Source organism: Xyrauchen texanus, chromosome 16 (genome assembly GCF_025860055.1).
Source record: "Xyrauchen texanus isolate HMW12.3.18 chromosome 16, RBS_HiC_50CHRs, whole genome shotgun sequence".
Lineage (NCBI taxonomy): Eukaryota > Metazoa > Chordata > Actinopteri > Cypriniformes > Catostomidae > Xyrauchen > Xyrauchen texanus.
In genome coordinates this window covers 44,350,578-44,369,316 of record NC_068291.1, presented here as the reverse complement: position 1 = coordinate 44,369,316, position 18,739 = coordinate 44,350,578, and positions in this window count along the sequence as shown.

Below are 18,739 nucleotides of genomic sequence, written 5' to 3'. Positions count from 1 at the left end.
CAGCGGCTCTACTGTTCCAGGTGGTCGGGGAGTTGCTTCCCTCCTCCCCTCGTGGACGGCGGTCTTCCCTCGACCCATCCACGTCTCTGGGGACGGCAGGGCACTCCTCCGCCCCTGGCAGCGGCCCTACCACTCCAGACGGTCGGGGAATCCAGTCCCCACTCGCCCAGCGGACGGCGGCCGTCCCCAACGTCCGGGCGGTCGGGCTACTCCGTCACCTGGCAGATGGCAGCGGCGCTCCCCTGGGTGGACGGCAGTGTCGAGGATTCTGCGACGGGCATCCCTCCTCCTTCCCGGGTATCGGCACCAATGTAAGGGGGTTAAGATGGGCAAGGAGGAGGTGAGAACCGGCATGTCAATATAAATAATAATTTAATTAAACTCAAAACAAATGCACGAACATAAACACACACATGACGGACATACCAGTAATTCTCTCTCTCTCGAACCGTCGTCACTGGCCGCCTTTATCCCTCGTGCGGCCCATCAGGCCGATTGGGGACCGGGCATGCGGCATTCCAGCCCGGCCCCGCCCCCCTCCGCTCCACATATATATGTAGTATTTTAAAGATTCTAGTATTCTAGTTTTACATGAGAGCTGGCGACTTCCAGCGACACGAGCTGTCGCGACCGTTGGCGACCAGATGTGGGCGTGTCCAGCGACAAAGTTGAGACAAGTTTACATTTATTCAAATGAAGAGCGACTTACAGGAGCGACAGCCAATAGGAGAGAAGACAGTAGAGCTCACGTGATCCTCCTCTCTCTCTCAGCTCCTGCAGTAATGGAAAGATCAGGGGACTCACCCTTCTGGAACCGGACTTCATCCAGCCGCAGCTCCTGCACCAGCTGGTGGTGCTCATGGAATGGTTTTGTGGACCAGGACAGACCGGCGTTTGCGGTTTCACCACAGATAAACAGCCGCTATGGCAAAGAGCACGCCTTGATTCTCTAAAGCCTTTTATGTACTGATTCCATTTATATTTAGTCTTTTCCCTCCAAAATGTTTGTTTTTAGCGGCAAGAAAACTGATTCACTGTCAAGAGCAATGGAATGACATCCGTGAATGTCATTTATAAACGTTACTAGGCAACCAGTAGTGGGAACGCCCACTAGCGACCAAACCGCCAGCCACCGGCGACCAGCAACGCTGGCAGTATGAACGCAGCTTATGTGTTCAACACAGCAGATCTATCTTATATCTTACAGTTTGTCAACTGCACACCAACATGGAGGTAAATAATAAGAGCTGATATTAAAAATAGCTTTACATGTTTAACCCTGCTCTAGAAATCTGCTTAATTTGGCAAAAACATCTCCGTATGTAATGACTCTCATTTGGGTTTAGCTTGGACAATTGCATGGGACAAAAATCACCTTTTTGTAGAGTGTTTCGCTGCTGTTCAAATGCACTTTGCATCGCATCATATATATATATATATATGTATAATAATATGTATGTTTATCGCGTGATATAAGCGTGAAGCGATCATCTGTGTTCTGCAACTGCTTTCGGGTCCTTGAATAACACATAACGTGTATAAGGGCAGCCGGTGGACTTTCTGGTGCCCTCTTAGGGTAAGACGGTGCCCCCCTAGGGAGTTGGTGCCCTACACAGACTGCGTAGTCTTCTTATAGGGGGTGGCGGTACTGCGTAATCCTGTTACATGTTTTCCGTTACTCCCCAACCCTGTCTGCATTGTTTTGCATTCACAAGTAAGTCTCAAGTCAAGTCAGGCAAGTCCTCAACTTTAAGCATAAGTCTTAAAGTCATTATTGCCCAAATTAGTGTCCGAGCGCTAATGACTCTACCCTCCCTAGCAACCGGGCCAATTTGGTTGCTAAGGAGACCTAGCTGGAGTCACTCAGCACACCCTGGATTCGAACTCATTGAATGTGAATCTTATAATTTTATAAAAGCACTTACATGAAATCTTCTGTTAAAACTTGTCTATTATTTGAGCTGTAAAGTTGTTTAAATCATAATTGTAGAGTTTGCGGTGTTACGTCGTCATGGAAACGAAGTTGTAAAATTGTATTTAACTTCACACAGATGCGGTTAGTAAGTGATTTTATGACACACAGATGGTTCATGTCTTGTGTTTATACTTTTGAAACAGTATTTAAATGCTTACAGATTAAACCCCATTGACTTCCATTGTAACCCAGATGTTTTACCTTTTATAAAGAGAAGGAGGAACAAGTCTAAATGAATTTTTACCATGCCACAAATGCTGTCGACTGAGCGCAACTACTACCTTGCTAAGGTATGATTGGTCAGTAGTGTTTAGAAAGGCAGAAGTTAGTTGTGGTTTGGATGTAAAACTCATCAGACCTGCAGTCGTAGTGAGGGCAGATGAATGGACCGGGCTAATGAAACGTAATGGTCCTCCTTGCGTTCTGCGTTCATATAAAATATTACCACACAAAGTGAAGCTGCAAAGACAGGAGCCTACGGGTCTGCTTCAATTCTCTAAGCTGGGATTGTTTTGCGGCGCTGAGACCATTAAAAGAGGCCTGCACTTTGGCTGACACTCCAAACACTCATGCCCCCCCGTCAAGTCTCCATCCAAATGGGTTTCAAGGGGTTAAATCTGCAGTCCACGCCAGTACTCCACCCCCTCGATAGTGCCCGGTCATACTGCCAGTACAAATAAACAGTTTTGCCCCCCTGTCGTGAGACCCACTCGCTTCCAAGACCCGAAAGCCCCAGGAAACACTGTCAGTCTCCACATTATGTTGGTTGCAGTGAACGTTATACTTGTTCTACAGTTCTGTTTGTTTTGCCCAATGAAAACGTGCTCTGTGCGGTAAGTCACGTTTATGGGAGAGTTGTGCAGTAATTAATGTGTTCATAAATAGTTATGCCTGGTCCCGTTGCACATACGTAACATGCATTGTTGTGTTAAGGTCATTTCAGTGAATTGCTTCTTTTGGACAGTTTAATATAACGATTATATTTATACATTATATTCAGTGCTGGGAACTCGTTTGGGTACGTTCGGACAGTTCGTGTAAATTAATTAGTTAAATTATTCATTAAAGCCCTACACACCTTTAAAGGGACGCTTCTTTAAGTAATTAAGGAGAGAGATTGTTTACGGACATGTCCGTCATGTGTGTATGTTTGTCTTTTGTTTAAGTTAATCATTAAAATATTGTTTATATTACCAAGACGGTTCTCGCCTCCTCCTTTCCATTGAACTGCTTTACACTGGTAACAAAACCGGGTAAGGAGGAGGGATACGCTGTAGTAGAGTTCTCGTCACTACCGTCCACCCCAACGGAGCAGCCGACCGCGAGGGGAGAAGGGGCTCCTAACCGACCGCCTGGAGCAGTCAGGGCCGCTGCCAGGGGTGGAGGAGTCCCCTACCGGCCGCTGAAATGCAGTGGGGTCTGAGACCGCTGACCGCGAGCGGGGAGGTGTTCGCTGCCGACCGCCTGGACCGGAGAACCACTGCCAGGGGTGGGGGAGAACCCTTCTGTTCCCCAAGAATGCGGCGGGGTATTCCGTCCGCCAGGGGTGTGGCCGAGGAACAAGCTGCAGCGTATCGGAGAACTAGCGATTAAGTGGTTTTTTTTCATCTCTCTCTCACTGCCGATCCGCGTTGGCCTTTTCCCTCTTGTTAAATTTTAGATTTTTGGGGGGGGTACTACACTGTTACAGGAAGTACCCCCCCATTTTTATATTTTTGTTTCCCTCCCCTTGTCCCCTCCCTCATCCAGGTAGACGGGGATGACCTGCCGGCAGACGGGGCTTAGGGGGGTATGTACGTCATGCCGGGGGCTCCCCAGCCGGAGAGAACGAGGGGTGGAGGGCCGGGTCGTGGTTATACACACCTGGTCCCTTATCAGGCTAATTAAGCCTCCGAGAGGGATAAAGGGCGATGGCAGATGGTGGTGCGATGAGAGAGAGAGATCGTTTACGGATATGTCCGTCATGTGTGTTTGTCTTTTGTTTAAGTTAATCATTAAAATATTCTTTATATTGCCAAGCCGGTTCTCGCCTCCTCCTTTCCATTGAACTGCTTTACAACCATGCTTAAACTATGGTTACTGTAGTAAAACCATGGTTTATTTTAATTTGGGAATGTCACCCTAACCCTAAATACATTAAAGTTTTAGGTGATATTATTGATTTCTGCATTCAGAACTGCCCTTACAAAAATAGAGAGTTCTGGCAAACTTGCCGCAAATTTTCCACTCATTATTTGCTGCAGGTTCACCCCTACTGATGAAGAGCTGCAAACTTCTGGCAAACATTTGCGGTGAATTGCAAGCTCATTTGCATGTGAAGATACTGAGTGGGACATTTGAAAAGCAGTCATAGTGCACATGCGGCGAATGCATCCATACATGTTTGCGGTCAAGAGGATACTTTGAAAGGCTAGAGCTTTTCACCGTGCATGCCGAAAATCAAATTATTACCTAGCCTTTACTGTGGCAGTAAAAACCTTATTACAGGAGAGCAATGTTGTGAACGAGTTTCAATGTTTACACTCTTCAAGAAGTCAAACCACCAATGGATTTTTATAGTGGCAATAAAAAGTATGTGAACCCTTTGGAATTAGCTTTGCTCATAAAATGTGATCACATCATCAAAGTTACAAGTATAGACAAACACAATGTGATTAAACTAACAACACACAAACAATTAGAATCTTTTGTGTCTGTGGAAAAATTATGTGAACCCACTAGGCTCATGATGTCACCAAAAGCTAATAAGAGTCAGGAGTTGGAAAACCTGGCATCCAGTTAATGAAACGAGATTGTAGGTGCGGGTTAGAACTACTTTGACTTATAAAAAGCACTCAAACATTTTGAGTTTGCTATTCATAAGAAGCATCTGACGACGTGGATCACAAAAAAGAGATCTTAGAGACCTACAATCAAGAACTGTTGCTTTGCATAAAGCTGGAAAGGATTATAAAGTTATCTGGAAGATGTTAAATATTCATCTGTCCACAGTTAGACAAACTGTCTATAAATGGAGATGATTCAGTACTATATGTACTCTCACTAGAAGTGTCCGTTAGATATTCATCTGTCCGCAGTTAGACAAACTGTCTATAAATGGAGGTGATTCAGTACTATATGTACTCTCACTAGAAGTGGCCGTTAGATATTCATCTGTCCACAGTTAGACAAACTGTCTATAAATGGAGGTGATTCAGTACTATATGTACTCTCACTAGAAGTGGCCGTTAGATATTCATCTGTCCACAGTTAGACAAACTGTCTATAAATGGAGATGATTCAGTACTATATGTACTCTCACTAGAAGTGGCCGTTAGATATTCATCTGTCCACAGTTAGACAAACTGTCTATAAATGGAGGTGATTCAGTACTATATGTACTCTCACTAGAAGTGTCCGTTAGATATTCATCTGTCCGCAGTTAGACAAACTGTCTATAAATGGAGGTGATTCAGTACTATATGTACTCTCACTAGAAGTGGCCGTTAGATATTCATCTGTCCACAGTTAGACAAACTGTCTATAAATGGAGGTGATTCAGTACTATATGTACTCTCACTAGAAGTGGCCGTTAGATATTCATCTGTCCACAGTTAGACAAACTGTCTATAAATGGAGATGATTCAGTACTATATGTACTCTCACTAGAAGTGGCCGTCAGATATTCATCTGTCCACAGTTAGACAAACTGTCTATAAATGGAGATGATTCAGTACTATATGTACTCTCACTAGAAGTGGCCGTTAGATATTCATCTGTCCACAGTTAGACAAACTGTCTATAAATGGAGATGATTTAGTACTATATGTACTCTCACTTGAAGTGGCCGTTAGATATTCATCTGTCCACAGTTAGACAAACTGTCTATAAATGGAGATGATTCAGTACTATAGGTACTCTCTCTAGAAGTGGCCGTTAGATATTCATCTGTCCACAGTGAGACAAACTGTCTATAAATGGAGATGATTCAGTACTATAGGTACTCTCACTAGAAGTGGCCGTTAGATATTCATCTCTCCACAGTTAGACAAACTGCCTATAAATGGAGGTGATTTAGTACTATAGGTACTCTCTCTAGAAGTGGCCGTTAGATATTCATCAGTCCACAGTTAGACAAACTGTCTATAAATGGAGATGATTTAGTACTATAGGTACTCTCACTAGAAGTGGCCGTTAGATATTCATCTGTCCACAGTTAGACAAACTGCCTATAAATGGAGGTGAATTAGTACTATAGGTACTCTCTCTAGAAGTGGCCGTTAGATATTCATCTGTCCACAGTTAGACAAACTGCCTATAAATGGAGGTGATTTAGTACTATAGGTACTCTCTCTAGAAGTGGCCGTTAGATATTCATCTGTCCACAGTTAGACAAACTGCCTATAAATGGAGGTGATTTAGTACTATAGGTACTCTCTCTAGAAGTGGCCGTTAGATATTCATCTGTCCACAGTTAGACAAACTGTCTATAAATGGAGGTGATTTAGTACTATAGGTACTCTCACTAGAAGTGGCCGTTAGATATTCATCTGTCCACAGTCAGACAAACTGTCTATAAATGGAGATGATTTAGTACTATAGGTACTCTCACTAGAAGTGGCCGTTAGATATTCATCAGTCCACAGTTAGACAAACTGTCTATAAATGGAGATGATTTAGTACTATAGGTACTCTCACTAGAAGTGGCCGTTAGATATTCATCTGTCCACAGTTAGACTAACTGTCTATAAATGGAGATGATTTAGTACTATAGGTACTCTCTCTAGAAGTGGCCGTTAGATATTCATCAGTCCACAGTTAGACAAACTGTCTATAAATGGAGGTGTTTTAGTACTATAGGTACTCTCACTAGAAGTGGCCGTTAGATATTCATCAGTCCACAGTTAGACAAACTGTCTATAAATGGAGGTGATTTAGTACTATAGGTAGTCTCTCTAGAAGTGGCCGTTAGATATTCATCTGTCCACAGTTAGACAAACTGTCTATAAATGGAGGTGATTTAGTACTATAGGTACTCTCACTAGAAGTGGCCGTTAGATATTCATCTGTCCACAGTTAGACAAACTGACTATAAATGGAGGTGATTTAGTACTATAGGTACTCTCACTAGAAGTGGCCGTCCAGCCGAGATGACTCAAAGGGAACACCACAGAATGATCAATGAGGTAAAAGTGAACCCTAGAGTCACAGATAAAGACTTATTGGAACTGGTTAACATCTCTGTTCATGAGTATACTCATGAAGGAAGCAGCTGATTTCCAACACAAACATTGCTGCATGCCTGACGTTTGCCAGAGACCACCTTGACACTCCACAACTCTACTGGGAAAAGTTTTGTGGACTGATGAAACTAAGGTTGAATTATTTGGCGAGAACACCCAGCACTACGTATGGCATAAAAAGGGCACTGCATACCAACATCAAATCATCATCCCAACAGTGAAGCACGGTGGAGGGAGCATGATTATTTGGGAGTGCTTTGCTACTTCGTGGCCTGAACCGCTTGGCATCATTGAAGGAAAAATGAATTCCCAAGTTTATGAAGATATCCTACAGGATAATGTCAGGGTGGCAGTGTGCCAGCTAAAGCTCAGTAAAAGTTGGGTGATGCAGCAGGATAATGACCCTAAACATCGAATTAAATCCACTACAGAATGACTTCAAAAAAGAAAATCCCCCTTTTGGAGTGTCCCAGTCAGAGCCCAGACCTTAACCCAATAGAGATGCTGTGGAATGACCTCAAGAGAGACTCCAGACAAGCTAAGAATATGTCTGAAGCAGTTCTGTGAGGAAGAATGATCCAATATTCCTTCTGAACGTTGTGCAGGTCGAATCCGCATCTACCGGAAAGGCTTGATTGAGGTTATTGCTGCTAAAGGAGGATCAACCAGTTAATAAATCCAAGGGTCCACTTACTTTTTCCACAGCACTGTGAATGTTTAATGGGATGTGTTCAATAAATACATGAACGATTATTATGCACATTGTGTTTGTCTATACTTGATGAGATCACATTTCATGACCAATTAATATAGAAAACTAGCTAATCCCAAAGGGTTCACATACTTTTTCTTGCCACTGTGTAGTATGTGTAGAGAAAGTATTTTTAATCATCCATCCAAAACATTCACAGTTCACTTTTTTTTTTTTTTCTTTAAATGGTTTGTAAATATAGTATCAATGGGACTTTGGCAAAAACCATTGTAAACATTTGTAAGGACACGTGTGCCATTTTATCACATTCTACAGCGAAGGCCTAAAATTCACAGTCGACCAAATACGTCTAGATCAGAGACCTGTTTTAAATGATGCTTCTGGTTTAAATGTGTCCATACCAGCAGAGTCTTTATGTGTTTGTTCAGATTTGGTCAGTGGCACTTGCATAAAAACGCTGGATCATAGACTCCGATTGGACAGCTGTTAAAACAATTAGAGTGACTCTTAAAGTGACACGGCAGGAGAAACGCTCTGATCCGACGGGCTGCTCGACTCTCTCTGGAGACCGACCCTAAACTGACTGACTGCACACGTGCACAACTACTCAACAGCAGAAACGCTCTTTGATGCCACATTGTATCTTTGTTCCCTGGAGCAATCCCATTGAACTAGCCTAGATATGAACCTCCACCACACCTACAACCACACACACACATACACACACAATAAATACAGAAATTTCATATTGAAACAAAACTTTGTCCCAGCACTTTCTCTTCAGCCAACAGGAAGACCACTGATGATGTCACAGCCCCTCTGATCTCATGGGCAAATGTTGCCAGATGCTTGTGAGAGAAATGCATTTACTGTAATCCCTAATGTTGTCATTACTGGAAAAATCACCTTGTCTTAATTACTGTAAACATTATTTGAAATGGCAAGTTTTAAGCTCTTAATATCTGTGTTCCTCTATCTTAAAAAGTGTTAACAACTCTAACTATTAAGTTCAAAATCGAGGCATTGGGGAATACCCCAATATTGCTATTAAGTCTGTGAAAGAGAGAATATCCCACTCCATCCGTCCAGCAGTCGACTCTGGCTGCAAAATTAAACTGACACCTGTGAGATCTCCAAAACACACCCACACTTTACCATGGTGCTTTGCGGTTTGGGTCTCCGGCCAAGTCACACAGTTTTCGCAGCATGGAGGTCCAGGTCTCTCCTCGGAGGGCTGCAGGGATACGTGACTGACTGCATGTAGCAATGATGGGCCGTACGGGAATGCGAGAAGAGGAGAAAGTTATTCTGGAGGAGTTTGAGGAGTTACTGCACACAGCAGTTGGGCAATATCATAATTTAACTGGGCAATATAACCGAGAATAAACCGATGTGTGTGTGTGTGTGTGTGTGTGTGTGTGTGTGTGTGTGTGTGTGTGTGTGTGTGTGTGTGTGTGTGTGTGTCCACTAAAAACAGAAAGACACACTGTTTTTGGAGTTATAGATGGACAGAATAATTGACAGAACTGGCGGCATTTTTGCAAAATGACATTACGTTTTTCATTGCACGTATCGTGGCAGTTTTAAGGTGAAACGTTCACTGTGTAGCGCTAAAAGAGAGTTAAATGTTGATCAATCAAACTGATCAAATATTCATGTGTCATATGTTGTTGGAAAGCTCTCAAAGAGTAAAATACAATCAGACTATTTGTTTTACTCACCGACAAAAATATAGCGAGTAACAGCTAAATATATGTCTTTGATGATTATGTTCGTGTTGCTTATATGGAACGTTTTCTGCTATAATTTTACAAAAAACAAACAGAACATAAACTATCACATATCATTAATTAGAGGAAGTGATTATCTTTCAAACGAGTCCACACACAAGATAATCAGATGTATAGATCATTAGATAATCCACATGAAGCACAATGTTACATATGACCACCAGGAGATGGCGCCAAATACACGACACAGACTCAATGATGACTCAAATGACACAGAATGAAACTCATTCTGTGAAATCTCATGACTAAAATCACGTCTGCATGCTATGCAAACCTTTAGTCATTGTTGTGTTTGCATGTGTAATTAGTTCTTATGTACAATTATTATCTTTTTTTTGTTTGGAGATGTTTTTGGACACTATAATAATAATATTTGTAATGCTATAATTATTTATTGCTTTGTTGTATCAACACAAAAGTTCACAGATATAGCTGACATGACTGGAAACAAAACAAAAGCATATATAATATAATATATCATATATAATAGAGTGGTGGAGTCGTAGTGGGCTAAAGCACATAACTGGTCATCAGAAGGTTGCTGGTTTGATCCCCACAGTCACCACCATTGTGTCCTTGAGTAAGACACTTAACTCCAGGTTGCTCTGGGGGGATTATCCCTGTAATAAGTGCTCTGTATAATACATTGGTACTCAGAAGGTTGCTGGTTTGATCCCCACAGTCACCACCATTGTGTCCTTGAGTAAGACACTTAACTCCAGGTTGCTCTGGGGGGATTGTCCCTGTAATAAGTGCTCTGTATAATACATTGGTACTCAGAAGGTTGCTGGTTTGATCCCCACAGTCACCACCATTGTGTCCTTGAGTAAGACACTTAACTCCAGGTTGCTCCGGGGGGATTGTCCCTGTAATAAGTGCTCTGTTTAATACATTGGTACTCAGAAGGTTGCTGGTTTTATCCCCACAGCCACCACCATTGTGTCCTTGAGCAAGACACTTAACTCCAGGTTGCTCCGGGGGGATTGTCCCTGTAATAAGTGCTCTGTTTAATACATTGGTACTCAGAAGGTTGCTGGTTTTATCCCCACAGTCACCACCATTGTGTCCTTGAGTAAGACACTTAACTCCAGGTTGCTCTGGGGGGATTGTCCCTGTAATAAGTGCTCTGTATAATACACTGGTACTCAGAAGGTTGCTGGTTTGATCCCCACAGTCACCACCATTGTGTCCTTGAGTAAGACACTTAACTCCAGGTTGCTCCGGGGGGATTGTCCCTGTAATAAGTGCTCTGTTTAATACATTGGTACTCAGAAGGTTGCTGGTTTTATCCCCACAGCCACCACCATTGTGTCCTTGAGCAAGACACTTAACTCCAGGTTGCTCCGGGGGGATTGTCCCTGTAATAAGTGCTCTGTTTAATACATTGGTACTCAGAAGGTTGCTGGTTTGATCCCCACAGTCACCACCATTGTGTCCTTGAGTAAGACACTTAACTCCAGGTTGCTCCGGGGGGATTGTCCCTGTAATAAGTGCTCTGTTTAATACATTGGTACTCAGAAGGTTGCTGGTTTTATCCCCACAGCCACCACCATTGTGTCCTTGAGCAAGACACTTAACTCCAGGTTGCTCCGGGGGGAATTGTCCCTGTAATAAGTGCTCTGTTTAATACATTGGTACTCAGAAGGTTGCTGGTTTTATCCCCACAGTCACCAGCATTGTGTCCTTGAGTAAGACACTTAACTCCAGGTTGCTCCGGGGGGATTGTCCCTGTAATAAGTGCTCTGTTTAATACATTGGTACTCAGAAGGTTGCTGGTTTTATCCCCACAGTCACCAGCATTGTGTCCTTGAGTAAGACACTTAACTCCAGGTTGCTCCGGGGGGATTGTCCCTGTAATAAGTGCTCTGTTTAATACATTGGTACTCAGAAGGTTGCTGGTTTTATCCCCACAGTCACCAGCATTGTGTCCTTGAGTAAGGCACTTAACTCCAGGTTGCTCCGGGGGGATTGTCCCTGTAATAAGTGCACTGTAAGTCACTTTGGATAAAAGCATCTGCCAAAAATGCATAAATGTAAATAATAGTAGATATATATAATGTCTATATAATATTTAGTGTATTATTTAAGCAGTTTCTTAGGCTGAGAGTCTCAGAATGTATCATAAACTATATCATTACCAAATGTGATTTAAGTTTAACAAAAGTTTTTGTTGTTGTTATAAGCCTTTACATTTTGTGTATTCTTCTGAAACAGGAAATCTTTAAAAACACCTTCAGAGCTTAAAGGCTTAATTACGGGACAGTCATCCTAGCGAATACGAGCTTGTTGCAGAACACTTTAAAATAAAGTGTCCTGTCCAAACACTCAGACACATCTCTCAGGCGCTGTAGATCTGAAAGCCATTAACCCACCGCAGCTGATAACGGACACAGAGTGAATCAGACTTTTAGGAGTGAGTGTGTTTATGCACTTAGCACATTCCTCGTCTAGCACACCTCATCAGTTTTGAAGACAGGAGGGAGAACATGATCATAAAAATGAGAGATGTAGAAACCTCTCTCAGAATATTCTGGAATCCAGATCTCAGCTCTCTTTCTGCAGTTCTGTGAAATGTAAATAATTCTCTAAATCATGTTATTTTTACCATAAAACACATCTACACTTCGGTTCAAAAGTTTGGGGTCACATGACTAGGCTACTCGTGATCTTAAATAGTTGTGTGCTTAAATGTTTGAAATTAGATTCGTAGACAAAAATATAATTGTGCCGACATATTAATCTCATTATAAATCAAACATTTTATTAAAAAAAAAGTTTTTGAAATGGATGACTTGGACTGAATAATAAAGAAAACATTTTAAAAGTTTTTTTAGAACAAACTTTTAGAAGTTGATTGATAAAATGCCAAAAGTGAATGTTTGCAAACTCTAGGCAAAGGGGATTACTTTGGAGATAATAAAATATAATATAGTTTTGATTTATTTTTTTATATTTTAGTCACAACAGAATTCCTATATTTCCATTTTTGGAAATTGTATGATTCTAAAATGTGGAGAATAATAATAATAATAATAATAATAATAATAATAATAATGAATGTGTAAGTGACCCTAAACTTTTGACCAGTAATATATATATATAGTAAAGGTAATTAAAAAGCTTCACATATAAAATATTTATAAATTAAACATTTGCATAATATATATATATAAATAAATTAAAAATGTGTATATTATATAAATATATATAAATTAAAAAGCTGCATATATAATTTATATAAAATCGGCATATAATATAAATATATATAAATAAAACATTCTGCATATAATATAAATATATATATGTGTGTGTGTGTGTGTGTGTGTGTGTGTGTGTGTGTGTGTGTGTGTAGCCTTTTTATTACCCTTGATTAATTTGGATGATTTAAAATGAACTAGAATACTAGAAGAGTGATTAAATGGTGAGCAGTTACAGCACTTCATATACATTAACATAAAATCTTATATTGATTTTTAAACATTATAAATAAATAATTTCACGGTATATGGAGATGCAGGTATATTTATAGCAGTACAAGGATGAAATTGACAAAAAACTGACTCTAAAAATGCAACATAAAGATAAACTGATTCATTTAAATGATGGACAAAGTCGGTACACCGTATGAATCAAATGCACACATGCTAGACAGCAAATTGTCGAGTTAAGTGATCGTAAATTTCAATCTGCTGGCATCAAGCGTAAACTGACACTTTAGCAAGAGTTGCAACATCAGGACTCCATAACACATCCACATCTGGTGTCCCGCCCACAGTCTCTAATCCTGCAGAGATACTCATCACGAGACGACGCAACATCATTCACCAATCACACCGTTCTTCGGCTCCCGCCACTGGTTTTGATTTACGAGCAGGAAAGCACGACATGTGGTTCTTCTCACAAGCAGTAGTACAATTACATCGTTGTCACTTAAACAACCGCCGCCTTATCTGGCTGATTTACTTCATGAACTCCCCTGCGTTTGAGCGATATGCGTCACAGCACAACATGGAGCTCCAACAGGAGCCTTCCTGTTTCTAGAGGCAAAAGGTCACAAGGTCAAGAGAGCAAAAGTGTTTCCATGAGGCTGCTTCAAAAGGTCATAAGAATGTTTGTTGAAACAGAGACTAATGGTCCCCTTGAAGTGCATGTTAACAGGACGTTTACACTTTCCTAAATATTCTGTTGTAGCACAGCAGTCGCCGTGATGCCTTTACGGGTACGTAATCGTCGTGATATCAGGCTGTTTTGTTTCATAGTATGTTCTTGGGATGTACTGAAGGTTTTGATGTCTCTTTATACACTTCAGCCAAGAAACAAAGAGGTCACAGCTGCTCTTTACAGAGATGAGAATCAACCGTAAGTTAATCTAGATACTCCGCTGATGTGTTGTGTCGTGTTAAATATGACGTATTCCATCTGCTTACCGTCTTACAGAAATGGTGTGTTTGTGTTACTATTAAGCTGCCAGTTGTACAACACAGAAACAAAACCAATCAGTCCAGTTACGGGTCTGTAAGCCATTGTTGTAAATGGAACACAGAACGAATGAAAGACTCAGTCTTGTTCATAAACACAGAGCGTATTATGTAAACCTGCGGGACACTCAACACATCGATCACTGTGCTTGACCTATAAAAACCAGAGTGCCGTTTTTGTTCCTCTAGTGTTACAAAATGGAATTGCAAAAATGAATGTTGCCAAACAGGTTTCCTGACAGTATTGACACTACTGGGGGGGGGGGGGCAAATTGGCCCGGTTGCTAGGGAGGGTAGGGTCACATGGGGCAACCAAATTGGCCCGGTTGCTAGGGAGGGTACAGTCACATGGGTCAACCAAATTGGCCCGGTTGCTAGGGAGGGTAGAGTCACATGGGTCAACCAAATTGGCCTGGTTGCTAGGGAGGGTAGAGTCACATGGGGCAAACAAATTGGCCCGGTTGCTAGGGAGGGAAGAGTCACATGTGGCAACCAAATTGGGCCGGTTGCTAGGGAGGGTAGAGTCACATGGGGCAACCAAATTGACCCGGTTGCTAGGGAGGGTAGAGTCACATGGGGCAACCAAATTGGCCCGGCTGCTAGGGAGGGTAGAGTCACATGGGTCAACCAAATTGGCCCGGTTGCTAGGGAGGGTAGAGTCACATGGGTCAACCAAATTGGCCTGGTTTCTAGGGAGGATAGAGTCACATGGGGCAAACAAATTGGCCCGGTTGCTAGGGAGGGAAGAGTCACATGTGGCAACCAAATTGGGCCAGTTGCTAGGGAGGGTAGAGTCACATGGAGCAACCAAATTGGCCCGGTTGCTAGGGAAGGTAGAGTCACATGGGCCAACCAAATTGGGCCGGTTGCTAGGGAGGGTAGAGTCACATGGAGCAACCAAATTGTCCTGGATGCTAGGGAGGGTAGAGTCACATGGGGCAACCAAATTGGCCCGGTTGCTAGGGAGGGAAGAGTCACATGTGGCAACCAAATTGTCCCATTTGCTAGGGGGTAGAGTCACATGGGGCAACCAAATTGGGCCGGTTGCTAGGGAGGGTAGAGTCACATGGGGCAACCAAATTGGCCCGGTTGCTAGGGAGGGTAGAGTCACATGGGGCAAACAAATTGGCCTGGTTGCTAGGGAGGGTAGAGTCACATGGGGCAACCAAATTGGCCCGGTTGCTAGGGAGGGTAGAGTCACATGGGGCAACCAAATTGGCCCGGTTGCTAGGGAGGGTAGTGTCACATGGGTCAACCAAATTGGCCCGGTTGCTAGGGAGGGTAGAGTCACATGGGGCAACCAAATTGGCCTGGTTGCTAGTGAGGGAAGAGTCACATGGGGCAACCAAATTGGCCTGGTTGCTAGGGAGGGAACAGTCACATGGGGCAACCAAATTGGGCCGGTTGCTAGGGAGGGTAGAGTCACATGGGGCAACCAAATTGGCCCGGTTGCTAGGGAGGGTAGAGTCACATGGGGCAACCAAATTGGCCCGGTTGCTAGGGAGGGTAGAGTCACATGGGGCAAACAAATTGGCCCGGTTGCTAGGGAGGGTAGAGTCACATGGGGCAACCAAATTGGCCCGGTTGCTAGGGAGGGAAGAGTCACATGTGGCAACCAAATTGGCCCGGTTGCTAGGGAGGGTAGAGTCACATGGAGCAACCAAATTGGCCCGGTTGCTAGGGAGGGTAGAGTCACATGGGGCAACCAAATTGGCCCGGTTGCTAGGGAGGGTAGAGTCACATGGGGCAACCAAATTGGCCCGGTTGCTAGGGAGGGTAGAGTCACATGGGGCAACCAAATTGGCCCGGTTGCTAGGGAGGGTAGTGTCACATGGGTCAACCAAATTGGCCCGGTTGCTAGGGAGGGTAGAGTCACATGGGGCAACCAAATTGGCCCGGTTGCTAGGGAGGGTAGAGTCACATGGGTCAACCAAATTGGCCCGGTTGCTAGGGAGGGCAGAGTCACATGTGGCAACCAAATTGGGCCAGTTGCTAGGGAGGGTAGAGTCACATGGAGCAACCAAATTGGCCCGGTTGCTAGGGAAGGTAGAGTCACATGGACCAACCAAATTGGGCCGGTTACTAGGGAGGGTAGAGTCACATGGAGCAACCAAATTGGCCCGGTTGCTAGGGAAGGTAGAGTCACATGGGCCAACCAAATTGGCCTGGTTGCTAGGGAGGGAAGAGTCACATGGGGCAACCAAATTGGCCTGGTTGCTAGGGAGGGAAGAGTCACATGGGGCAACCAAATTGGCCTGGTTGCTAGGGAGGGAAGAGTCACATGGGGCAACCAAATTGGCCTGGTTGCTAGGGAGGGAAGAGTCACATGGGGCAACCTTCTCGTGGTGGTGATTAGTGGTTCTTGCTCTCAATACCCTGCTTTATATGGAAGTCTATCGATGGATTAATAGTAATAGTGACGCTTGATGTGTTTTCTATATAGTTTTCTCCTCAGTCCATTTATTTCCGATCACTTCTCTTCAATAGATGAACTCATGGACGATACAGCAGATTATTAAAAAGAGCTTTAATCTTTTCAAAAGGTATTACGTGATATTTGGCATGGAATCGCAGCTCTGTTTGTTTTCTCTTGAGGAACATATAAAGTAATGAAGTTGTTACGGCACTGGCCGCGGACTGTTCTCAGATGCGTGGGATACGAGACAGGACGTGTTCACAGCTCTCACAGCCAACAGACTGTTGATCATTAATCATAATGAGTCTTTAACCAAATTAAAAGGAATCCAAACACCAGCTCTGCTTTTCAAACGTAACTAATGTTGTGTTAATGATTGCAGATTTACCGTTAACCTTTGCATCTTGAGATCATTATGCAGCATGTTGAAACGCTAAAGCTACTGTGCAGCATATGGCACAGAGAACTCCAGTGAAAGATTGATATCCATCAGAGCGGGAACAGCAATATTCAGATAAGTGCTCGATCAATGGGCTATCCTGCAATCTCACTTTTCTTTTCCCCATTTCAATTCAATGCACGGTTTGGCCTATCCTGATGCAGCGTGAAGCATTTCCATATTTCCACTGATCATGGTACTAATAACAGGGGGGTTGTACTCACTTGTTTTGATTATTGGGGGCAATCTACGCTCCTGCTGCTCATATTTGTTATTTAACAGATATTCACTTCTTAGTATTTATATTGTAAAGACTTGTAGATGATTGGAAGTGCAGATATTTTATTTTACATATATTTCAAAATAAGAGTCCTCGTTGATTTGTGGGCTTGTTTATGGTCAAATGTCCCACTGAATGCACCCAAAATTGGGATTTTGTATTGGGATTCGTTATTATGTGTTTTGGTAATGATACATATGTTGCGGTAATGAGAATCCCATTCACGCTTTAGTTTAATTCCTTTAAAAACATTTAAAAGATCCTTCCATCCGGTATAAAACCGATGAAGTGCGTACTCGGGGTAAGGAAGGAGGTATTGCCCCAAGCGAAGGAGTTCAAGCCAGGTCTCCTAAGCAACCAAATTGGGCCGGTTGCTAGGGAGGGTAGAGTCACATGGAGCATCCAAATTGTCCCGGTTGCTAGGGAGGGTAGAGTCACATGGGGCAACCAAATTGGCCCGGTTGCTAGGGAGGGTAGAGTCACATGGGGCAACCAAATTGGCCCGGTTGCTAGGGAGGGTAGAGTCACATGGAGCATCCAAATTGTCCCGGTTGCTAGGGAGGGTAGAGTCACATGGGGCAACCAAATTGGCCCGGTTGCTAGGGAGGGTAGAGTCACATGGGGCAACCAAATTGGCCCGGTTGCTAGGGAGGGTAGAGTCACATGGAGCAACCAAATTTTCCCGGTTGCTAGGGAGGGTAGAGTCACATGGGGCAACCAAATTGGCCCGGTTGCTAGGGAGGGTAGAGTCACATGGGGCAACCAAATTGTCCCAGTTGCTAGGGAGAGTAGAGTCACATGGGGCAACCAAATTGGCCCGGTTGCTAGGGAGGGTAGAGTCACATGGGGCAACCAAATTGTCCCAGTTGCTAGGGAGAGTAGAGTCACATGGGGCAACCAAATTTTCCCGGTTGCTAGGGAGGGTAGAGTCACATGGGGCAACCAAATTGGCCCGGTTGCTAGGGAGGGTAGAGTCACATGGGGCAACCAAATTGTCCCAGTTGCTAGGGAGAGTAGAGTCACATGGGGCAACCAAATTGGCCCGGTTGCTAGGGAGGGTAGAGTCACATGGGGCAACCAAATTGTCCCGGTTGATAGGGAGGGAAGATTCACATGGTGCAACCAAATTGCCCCAAGCGAAGGAGTTCAAGTACCTCGGGGTCTTGTTCACAAGTGAGGGGACAATGGAGCGGGAGGTTGGCCGGAGAATCAGGGCAGCGGGGGCGGTGTTGCACTCGCTCTATCGCACTGTTGTCACGAAAAGAGAGCCGGAAGGCAAAGCTCTCGATCTACCGGTCAATTTTCATTCCTACCCTCACCTATGGTCATGAAGGCTGGGTCATGACCGAAAGAACTAGGTCACGAGTACAAGCGGCCGAAATGTGTTTCCTCAGAAGGGTGGCGGGCTTCTCCCTTAGAGATAGGGT